The sequence below is a fragment of the Hemiscyllium ocellatum genome, chromosome 5 (genome assembly GCF_020745735.1).
Source record: "Hemiscyllium ocellatum isolate sHemOce1 chromosome 5, sHemOce1.pat.X.cur, whole genome shotgun sequence".
NCBI lineage: Eukaryota > Metazoa > Chordata > Chondrichthyes > Orectolobiformes > Hemiscylliidae > Hemiscyllium > Hemiscyllium ocellatum.
Genome location: NC_083405.1, coordinates 27290053 through 27302246, shown reverse-complemented (window position 1 = coordinate 27302246; position 12194 = coordinate 27290053).

Below are 12194 nucleotides of genomic sequence, written 5' to 3'. Positions count from 1 at the left end.
ATTGTAAGAACCAGCAACTGTGACTAATAGAAATGCACACTGGATTAGTTTCTGTAAAGCATGTTTTAATGTATTTTTTTCCTAATTTTTCTTTGAATGTGGTTAAAACTTAATTTCTATTTCTGTTTTAATTTCTATATTGCATTCTATATTTTCCAGACTAGTTTTTGACTGATGTAATGGGATATTGTATTTTATTTAAATCGCCTTGAAAATAAGCTTCTAATAAATTACCCGAAACCATTAATCAATCCCTTTTTTCTTTTAAACGTATAACCACGAAGATGCATTCTTGTACCTCAGTTGCTAAGTGTTCACCCAATATTGTCGTTCTAATGCTATTAGCCATCTAATTACTTCCAACTTTTGTTAGATACCAAAACCAGAATACTTCAATATTCGCATTAGGAAGTTTTCTTGTCAGGTATTACATCCATTATCTGCTATTGAATCTTGCAAGGAGAAGATTGAAAGCAATTGGAGTTCTGCACCATTCAAAGTACTGTCTTTCATATGAGAATTTAAACCAAGGCTCTATCTGTCCTCCGAGGTGAATGTAAAATACATTACTCTATAGCACTACTTCCACTAAAAGCAGGATAGCCATCCTGGGTGTTTTGACCAATATTTATCCCTTAATGAGCATCACTGAAACAAATAATCACATTGCCGTTGGTAGGAGCTGGCTGTGTGCAAATTAGCTGTCGAGTTTCCTATATTTCAAAGGTGAGTAAACCTCAAAAAGATTTCATTGGCCGTGTGCTGTTTGAGACTGAGAGCTTTGAAGGGTATGTTATAAAATCAAGAGTTGCTTTTTTCCCTTCTTGACTTGTACTGAGGTGGAACAATATAGAACATTTTACTAGTGAATGTAAACTGCCATTTTTAGCAATCTTATTTGGGATGAAATTCCAAATTACATAAAACTCTTTTGTTGCTTGCACCGACTAATAAGTTAATATATGAGCCTGACTAACTTTGTGTGATACGTGCACCAAAAATAAGTTTGTGAATTTATGTGATGCTAGATTAAAGTTCAATATTGCAACATAAGTGAATTAAATTTATTTTCATTGCAGATCCTGAATTTCCAGGAAACTTTAGGAGATAGTAACTTTAAGAGGTAGTTTGTATGATCAATTTATGATACCTGGACAATGTGTCCCTCAGTTCTGAGTTCTGACGTAATGCAAATAAACCAGAAGTCATTCAGAGAGGGAATCAGAGCAAAATGAAATTTTTCACATTAACTTGGTAAAATCTTTATTTTTTAATAAAGTGCAAGCTTTGGATTTTTGCATGGAATATTTGCTTGGGACAAAAGTACAAGCAATAAACATTGTTTAAAAATTGCTGATAAAATTCAATATAATTTTATAATATTATAATAAAGAAAAAAATCCAGAAACAGCAGAAGAAATTATGAAAAGAATGTGAGGTCAAGTGAAGTTACAGACTGCAAACTGCTCACTCCCTAAATTGTGCCACATGTCAAAAAATAAAAAATGATAACATATACACTTCAAAGTACACATGGTCTCTTTAATATATACTTTTGGCTGTTTGCTTATTCCCTGCCACAAACATTTATTTAAATTATGCTGACTATTCACTAATGAGGAATGAACTGAATACAACAGGGTGATTTTGACAAATTAAAGTGTGATTTGCAGAATCACTGAAGTGAAGGAAAGACAGTTCTAACTATTCTAATTAAACGAGCTTGCAGCATATATTTTAATGCATTGGAATCACCCACATGAAAAAAATGAACATTTTAATTTGTTTTACCATGTCATTTTGAATAATTTCCCAGCTCGAAAATTACTGCAGCAACAAATCCAATAAGGAATGCAGCAAGAGAAAATAAAATGACCCAGAATGTGGCTCATCAGTCCAGTTTCTAAATTGAAAAACATTCAACTTTTTTTTCTGTAAACCCTTAATGTTAAATCACCATGCCACATTTTTCTGTGCAACTTAGAAAGAAATGTAAAACTAAAGCAATACTTAGAAAGTGCTATCTTTGCTCAGCAGCTGTTCATACAACAGCCTGATGTCATTATTTTCCTGCACACCATTATGGTGTCAACATTGAAATCATTCTGACAAGGGTTACCAGCTCATTGCTCTATGGATAAACAAAACTTACAGCTCTTGCTTTTCAAGCTATAGAAACTTTCCTTGCAACATTTGTGTTCAGAATTTTTATGCTTGATTCAGCATGTGATTGAATATCTGGCAGGTACATACATATAAATAATGTTCCTGGACAAATACATTTCCAATACTTGTTTGCAACATGTTTGTACATACATATATACAATACATGAATATTTATATATATATATATTTATATATATATATATATATGTGTGTGTGTGTGTGTGTGTGTGTGTGTGTGTGTGTACTTAGATGTTTGTATGTCACACAAACATACATATTCCATATATAAATTGTGGGATGGTTAACTGGGTTGGCTAGATGGCTAGCTGGCGATGCAGACTGATGCCAACAATATGAGTTGGAATGCTTTGAAGATCTCTCCACCTCACCTCTGCCCTCATCTGAGACATGGTGACCATCAGCTTCAGTGGCATCAATCATCTTTCTCTCTCTAATGAGAGAGCAGCCCTATGGTGCAGTAGGAGTATGGCAACTATACCTTTAACACGCATACTTGCCCATATTAATATTGTATACAGATATTTTCTGAGTATTTTTTTCAGATAAAATAAGGATGGGCATTCTGACGGACATGATTAGGATTCACATGAGGTGATAACATGTACTGAGAGTGCAGCTTTTATGACCTGCGTAAACCATTTATTCCAGGAAACATGTTGCACTATTTCTTAAGCCACCTGATACTTTATATTTTTCAGCAGAATTCTTTATGTTTGTCAATTTAGACATTATTCTATATAAGAAATCAACATAAATCATGACTGAAAGTCTGTTATGAAATTTAAAACGACTGTATGTATAATGTCTGGTTGCATTCAATGGAACTTCCAAATAGTAACAGCAAACCTTCCTGCCTGGAAAGGAAAAAGAGTGACTCCATACTTTAAAGTTATACAAGACAAGAATAATATATTTTGCTGTGTCTAAAGTCCTTATTTTTTCTTTTAATTTGCTTTTAATCTGCAAGTAATAACCTTTGTCCCTTGTCTTACTTTAATGCCATTTATAACAACATAACTCTTCATTCTAGTTTGATTCACTTTGCCCCAGGTTTCCTGACATTGGCTGTTGATTGTTTCTGCTTATGAATAGAGTGAGTTTTTGAAAAAAAAATCTTTTTATTTAACTAGACTTATTTATATAACACAGTAAAGCTCAATTAAGTTTTCTGTATATGTATTGTGTAAAAGAAGTGGTAATCTCATGCTCCAGGTGACCTGTTCAGGGAGAATGAACAGCTTGAATGATTTATGGCATTATCTGAATCACTTCTTTTTCACTCTCATCTCAGTCTCTCCTTTCAAAATTATATGTGAAAATTATTGCAATGTGCAGGACACCCTCAAAGGGTTACAGTTACTTTTATAAAGAAAATATCTTGGGAAAGATTCCTAAAGTCTACATGTTTCAATTGTTTTTCGCTTCTATTTTTCAGTTTCAGTCATTTTATTTGCTGACGGTTCACCCTGCAGACAGACACATTTTTGCTGTGATAAATGTAAAGTTTGCATAAAGGCATGTAGCAGCAGGCAGCCTATTATCATGGCACATTTTCCATGGTTGTTCAAACCTCTGTAGGCTGTTTTATCACTAATGGATCCACTGAGATACAGTGCAGCTTTAATGTCTTTATAAATGTAAATTCATGTTTGAGAAGAGTGGCTTGAAAAAGCTGATATGAACTAGATCAACAGTTACAAATTCATATTTATCTTAAATACTGTATGCTTTCTATTGTTTTATTTAGAAAATACATTTACGAGGTACAGCTTACACTTAGGTGTTTCCTGACAGAGAAATGCCATTCACATGTGCACATAGTTTGTCATTTAACACTTGGAAAAAGTATATTGCTCAATATGTTGTAATTATTCAATAGATAGCTAATTTGCTAAAAACATAATCCACAATATTATTTGAATCACTTTAATATGTTGTTTTTGTGTGATATTGAGAAGTTGTGGTTTCCTGTCTTGTACGCTGTAAAATATCCCTTTCTGTGTAGTAGTATTCAAGATATATAATTCAACCCGATCTCTTCCAGTGTCTCCCAGGGCTATCTTACTCATGCCAATTTGCTTAAATTACTTTGAACAAAACAAAATAACATTTGCCCAATTTATTTTGCTATGATATAAAATATGATATCCTATACATTTCCCAATGTTGTATTTCCTATTTTTAAAATTATACTCAGTTTGTGGGGGTTAGAGATTAAAGTGTGCCTTTGTAATCGAGTGGTTATGTATTAAACAGACAAGTGAAGATGAAGCCAAGATATTTTTTTAAATTATAGATCAGAGTAAATTCACTGTTGGACCAGTGAGTATTGATTAATATTAATATTCATTAAAATCTTTAGAGTTTGAATTCAAAAATCAGTAGAAATGGGAGGAATATAGACAGCCACATTTTCCACCCATCTGTGTTACTTAACATTGAATGAGGCATGATCAAGCACAAATTTTATTTTTATTAAATATAAAAATTTATATGCTGTATACATGGAATTGTATCATGGTAGCAAACAGCTGAATAGAGCTTTATAGCTCATTTTGCCCTGCAGGAGCAATGGTTTTCCAGGATATAACTGCCAACTGGAAATGTGGTATTTACCCAAATAGAAAGAGAAAATTAGAAGGAAAGCAATCTGCCCTATTATAAAAGAATACTAGGAGCAGGTCAACTGCCAAAGCATTTGGCTGACAAATGGTACTCAGCAAGGGAATGGGGGAAGGGAAGTGAAAAGGGGTTGTGAGGAGAAACTTATAGTAAACAAGGAGGAGGGTTAGATTTAAATTGAGTTCAAGAAAAACTCAGGTGAAGCATGTCATATTATATTACAGCTGGATCTGTGCTACACATATGGTAATTGAATTGGAACAAAAATGCAACAAAATATTTCTACACCTCTGAACACCAAGCTGTCTCTTTTTGTTAATTTAGCCCACAGTCAGTAGTTTGAACGATTCAAGCATTTTAATAATGTACAGAGCAGCAGATTTCTAGTGCTTGACACCAGCAATTAACATGGAGGATGAGCATGTGGAATCATAAATCTTTACAGTAATCACACCACAAACTGTGGGAGAGGCAGGTGTGGCTTCTTTTACTTTGCATTCAATTTGGCAGGTTTTTGTCTCATAATTAAGCAATAATGAACAAACGGCAGTAATGTAGGTTGTAGTTGAAGGCAGGCAGCTTGACTGAAGGACAAGTGCACAGGTTGAGTTATTCAATCAAGTTGCCTTTTCTCACTCACAATCTGATTCACGATCCCTGCCCAATCAGACTTCTAAAATGCTTATGATTCTCTCTTGGATTGTCTTATGTCTGAATAATAATCCTCTTTTGACAAATGCTATTGTTCACACAGTCTTCTGGTCTCATCTGCTTTAGCACTGACACACACATATAGATACACATACTTTCTGTAATCAAATCCAATACAACATCACTACCTTAGCATTACCAAATTCCATTCATTTGAGGTTCCAGGATATAAAATAATCCAAATTAGACACTATTGAATGTAAAATCATTAACTCTGAAAGTTTTGAAAGTGATATTGTGAATCACATTGTATAAATAATTGCTGATTATATGGAACATCTTCAAATGATAGCACAATAGTGAATTGAAACCTTATCTTCTTTTATTAAGATGGCAAGGTAGGAGCAAGACAGTATATCAACTGCCATTTCTTATGCAACACCAGACCAGAGTTGAGCTTAGAAAAAGCAAAATGCAAATACTAATCTTAATATATACTTACATTATCAGTTACAGAAATATTTATTTACAGCACGCATTGTTGCATGCATTAACAGTTAAGCGTCCCTTTACTGCTAGAAAGTGGGGAAGAGATATAGAGAAACAGAGAGCAATGAACAGGAAAGCTGTACCATCTACTTTCACCATCTGCTTGCACAAAGCATTCTCTGTGGGGCAATATATTACAGTAATATACGTATTCCATAGCAACGTCGAAATGCATAGGAAATAGAATTTCATGTTGCTTCAGGATCTTTCGAATTACATAATGCAAAAAAGAAAGTTCCAGTAGTACTTGGCAATTTCAAACTTGCAACTTTATTATTGTTAAAGCAGTATAAACATAAATTTGTACTTTAGCCCAGTTAAGCTAATTTCGGTTTAAAATAATGCATCCAAATGCAATGAATATTTACTGAGCTTCTAATACAACATGTTATTTGATTCAATATAATGATTTAAAGGATTTGGGACACAGATTTTGAGCAAGAGATGCAGGGGATATCGTCAAGGATGTGCTTAGCACAGTAGCTCAGTGGTTAGTATTGCTACCTCACAATGCCAGGGACCTGGGTTCAATTCCACCCTCAGGCAACTGTCTGTGTGGAGTTTGCACTGTCTGCCTGGGTTTCCTCCCACAGTCCAACAATGTGCAGATAAGTGGATTGGCCATGCTAAATTGACCATGTAGGTTAGGTGGATTAGTCATGGGAAATGCAGGGATGGGTCTGGATAGCTACCCTTCAGAGAGTTGCTGTTGACTTGATAGGCCAATGGTCTGCTTCCACACTGTAGGGTTTTTATAATTTATTGCCTGCAAAGGTGCTGGAACAGAGGATGATCAATGATTCCAAAAACAAATTGGAAAATAGTTGGAGAGAAATAAACAAGCAAAGTTACAGGGATAAATCTGTGGAATGACACTAACTGGATTGCTCTGCAATAAGTCAGTATGCACCCTATAGCCTTCTTCTGTGACATAATAACGTTATGGCTCTATTTGGTTCAATGGGCCTAATTTTCATTTTAGAGGTGTGACCCATCATTTAGGTTATTTCCCAATATCTCAATTCTATCTTCCACAGATATTCACCCATGTTCTTTCATGATGGTTTGTTGGATTTGGGCTGGAGCTCAGATGGGAATGGGGTGGGCAGATGCCAAGCCAAGCAGGTTAAATGGCCTGCCTTGGTACCTTACAACATCAAGCCCATTCTGTACACATGAGAGATGTTTTTTACTGTTCTGTGGTCCCTTTATACCCCAAATTCCCCAAATCACTGCCCATTCGCCCCTCAACCTCCATTTCATCCATCATTCACTGTGCCTAGAACTCTTGTTCACTTGAATAACATTGGGAAGGCCTTTAAAAGCTCATTAAACTTAAAAAGACTATGCTTTTTAAAAACTACATCAAAGAAATTATTCTATTAAATTGTAATCAAACTGTCAAGATAAGGAAATGTTCATTAAAAAAAATTAAAATGCATTGTCCTATTAAGAAATCATAAGACTATCAAGGTAAGCAAACATAAATCCCTTTGATAGCTATATGAGCAACTCCTCCTGAGTTGGTACATTACTGGGATTTTGAACTCAGCCAAGCATTCAGAATGAGAGTAATCCCCAAACTGCCAACAAAACCTCAGAGCTGAATACATTAAACTTTTTGAAGTAATTGAAATAATCTGTTCAAGGTTTGAAGCTGATATCTGAGCTATCATTCAATGAAAAGATAAGATCACAGTGGACAAACCATTCAAAATAAATTGCTAATACTTATTACAAACGATAATATTTCTTCATGCTTCCCTATTACCTCTCATATCTTATCCAAATCAGCATATTCATGACGAACACATATCAGCTATTGTCTCAAACCCATTCCCACCAATAAATTAACCACTCCATTTTACCTTCTGCTCCAATCATAATTGACAATGCAAATGGATGACTGTTCTTGTTATCCTTCAAATATGTTGTCATCACACATCAACTCAAAAAAATGCTTGCCCCCTTTGTCGTTGTACATTATTGTCACATCTCCAAATCCCTCCTTTGCACAAGTTCTTGAAAGTCTTGTCTCCTTCTGGATTTGACCTCAACTTTGCCACAACTCCATATTTGATTTTTTTTTCCCCAAGCAGGTCTGGAATTTCATGTAGTCCAGTTCAGGCAATGACAGAAGTTTCCCTTCTCAGCAGCTCATTAGTGAACCACATGGGTTTCCATGGCAATGTTTTCTTCATTTCCACCAAATGTTATTGAATTCAAATTCAAATGCCATGTGGGACTTGAATCCAGTCCTCTGAGTCTCTTGATTACAAGTCCTGCAAAAATATCACTACCCCGATTATCTTCCCATAAGCTTTCAGTTGATACTTTTAAAACTGGATGCAAACAGACTATTAAAATGGCTGCTGAAAAATCGTGTGACCTTTGAAACTTGAGTGACAAGCAGTCCTAAGTCTGAAGTGGATACCGCATTAAATTTGAACATCCATAGCCAGCTAAGAAATTTAAACTTTTTTTTAAGGATGGACCAACAGAAAAGTATCTTCCAGATTGATATGACAATGTAATTCTCTGAGATCAATCAAAAACAATATGATCCAATTGAGTGGAGAATTTAGAAATAAAGACTTTTCCTTTCTCAAGTTCTTAAAGGCATTGACCCGCACCCACCACATTTAGAAAAGAACTTTGCAGCTGTAAAATTCACAAAATGAGGGAGTCACACTGTTGCCTGTTTTTTTAGAATCAGCTAGGAGCTGTTTGCAGAGTTCTACCAGAAAGCCATTAAACTAGTTGCAAAGTATTCACGCAGCCAAAATAATATACAGCAAAACCTTGAAAGCAGAAGATTGCAACACTCTTCAAATCTGTTATAACTTCAAGTTCACCAATAAACTGGCCTCTTAGAAATCTACCTATAGAAAATCTCACAGCCTGCTCATTGTTTATTTGTTTTATGAGACTCTCACTTCAATCTTAAAAGCTTCATCCACGAAACAATAAGCCCGCCAGAAAGAAAAATAAACAGTGACAAGAACAGGAATTACTTGAGAAACTCACCAGGTCTGACAGCATCCGTGGAGAGAAAGCAGAGTTAACATTTCAGATGGAGTGACCCTTCCTCAGACCTGATTGGAACCAGTTAAAGGTTGATATATACTTACTACTGAGTTTCTCCAGCAATTGCTGTTTTTGTTTCAAATTTCCAGTATCTCAGTTCTTTAGTTTATTTTTCATAAAACAATGAGTTGAGTTAAGTATAATTTGTACTGTTCACCTGTATCCGGTCTTTTGTGGTGGGAGAGATGTTGCGTTTAATTCAAGGTAGGTATGTAAGAATAAATAACCTTCTACTTTTAAAGCTCACAAAAGCTTTCTGCTGAATGTGTTAAATTGGGATATCCATATTTCTTCCATACCAAAATGCATTGATCACAGACAAGAAAAGGAAAGGTAAATCTATCCAAGACACATATGACTATAACAAAGGTAAACTCTCCATCCTCATTCTTCAAAAGATGCCTATAACCATAGATACGGTTAGCCACACACCATTGTCCTGTAACTCTTTTGTACCATTATTCAACACCACAGATGTGTACATGCCTGATTCCATTCTTACCCAGTGAGCCATTGCCAAAGGATTGTCATCAATTACATCTCTTCCTGATTCTGCACTGTTTCCTCTGGTGCTCCCCAAAGATCAATCCTTGTTTTATTTCTCATGACATTATCTAAAACATGTAAATTTTCTCATGTACATTAAAGACACTCAGCTTGACCTCACCAATATCCCTCTCAAAATCTCTACTATCTCTGAATGATCCAGAACCGCATTAAGTCCAGTACTGGATGAGTGAAAGCTTCCAATGAAATATTGTCCCTCACCACAAGCTCTGGTGCATCTCTACTGACTCTATCCTTTTCCTTGGTAACTATCTGATGATCTAGGTTATTCATAAAAACAAAGGAGTTATCATGATAGGCTGAGACTTTTTTCACTGGAGGATAGGAGTTTGAGGGGTAACTTTGTGGAGGTTTATAAGACAATGAGAGGCATTGATAAAATGAATAGCAAAGGCCTTTTCCCTGGTGTAGGGGCGTTCAAAATTAGAGGACCTGGGTTTTAGGTGAGAGGAAAGATATTTAAAAGGGAACTGAGCAGCGACTTCACAGAAGGTGGTTCATATGTGGAATGAATTACCAGGGGAAGTGTGAATATAGCTAAGTTATAACAGTTAAAAGACATTTGGATGGGGACATGAATAGGAAAGGTTTGGAAGGATATGGGCTTAAAATGTGTTGCTGGTTAAAGCACAGCAGGTTAGGCAGCATCCAAGGAACAGGAAATTTGACGTTTCGGGCCAGAGCCCTTCATCTTTCCTGATGAAGGGCTCTGGCCCGAAACGTCAAATTTCTTGTTCCTTGGATGCTGCCTAACCTGCTGTGCTTTAACCAGCAACACATTTTCAGCTCTGATCTCCAGCATCTGCAGACCTCACTTTTTATTGGAAGGATATGGGCCAAAGCAAGTAAATGAAACTAGTTCAGTTTGGAAAACTTGGTCAGCATGGAAAAGTTGGACTGAAGGGTCTGTTCCGTGTTGTAAGACTCTAAGACTCTATGACTATGTTTTGTTGCTGAAAATCTGAAATAGACATTGAAAATGCTGAAGAAACTCAGCAGGCTTGGCAGCATGTGTGAAGAAAGAAACAGAGTTAATGTTTCGAGTCTGGTATGACTGTTCTTTAGAATGTTCAGCCAGATTCCGCCAGACCTGCCGAGTGTCTCCAGCATTGTCAAGATTGTTTGTGCCCTTGGTGTCATATTTGACCCTGAGATGAGCTTTCAATCTCATATCCACATTGCCACGGGGAATATTTCCATTTCTGAAGAATCACCTAACTCTAAACCTGTTTCAGCTCTTCTGCAGAAGTGACTCTTTTTATCTGCTAATGCCTCTGTAAAGATGGAATGTTTTATTTTTAATTTTGAAAGAGTCTACATAAATATATGTTGTTCTCTGTCACACTTTCTCTGTCCCATGGGGCGCTAAAGTCTGGCGTCTTGCTTTGTAGAACTGAAGCCATTTTTATGATTCAATCTTCTCCAGATGACTTTACTCATATGCAGTGTAAATACATTTCAGCAAACAGGACTCTGATTTCAAATAAACTGTGCTTAAAGTAATATGAGAGTTGACTTACCCAAAGTGAGCAATAACTCTCTTACATTGCTGTTTAGGATATTTCATACATGCCGACTGACACTGATAGACTGTATCTCCCAGTCTATAAACTGAAACACTAACTTAAATAAAAATAGCAATGTAATATATAACCACTGTTACAATGTCTTACATAATCTAATAACATCTCTCTCATAAAAATAACTGGGAATTCCTTCTCCATTCTCTGCAGTATTTTTGACCTTACCACAATGCAATTCTGTTTGTCTCCACTCATAGGGTACTACTGCAAAAAAGGGAAAGTAGTGAACTACTAAAAAGGCATCACGCTCACACTCAAAGCATGCAGCTCTTTAGAACGGGACTATCGATCAAAAATAAACCTCAAACTGTCCTCCCCCTCAAGCCCTTCATCTATTTCCTGGACAAAGTAGCTCTGTGGGCCTGACAAATAGGCTCCCCTGTTGGGATAGCCATCGCAGCTAGTAGCACTTCAATGACCTGGCATAAAAGCACATGAAACATACCATATATCTGAGAAGGCCCAGAGCCTTGATGTACTATTTTAGTCATTTCTATTACCCGGGAGAACTTCTTGACTCCCCACATTTGCTGCACCATAAGATGTCAGTTTTCCCACTCTGCCTATCTGGCTCTCAGCTACACGTTTCCTGGCATATAATAAACAATGTCAGAGAAGGAGGAAAGCTCAAAATTTGTTCACTTTACTCAGCTTTGAGTCACAAAACTATCTATATATGATTCAGCCCTTATTCAATTCATGTTAAAAAAATCAAGTAAATTCAGAGATTTTGCAATCAAAGGGGAGTGATGCACTTGAAATTTATTAGATTTGAGATTGGGATGCAACACCACAGCACATATTCTCTAACCTTTATTGAATTCAGGGCCTTGGGATTGATATATTTATTCTGTAGATTTTATAAACTAAGGCAATTTTCTGATTATCTAATTGTTTTACTTATCGTAGTTCTATGTTGAAAACAGACTAATTTAAGGGAAAGTTAGA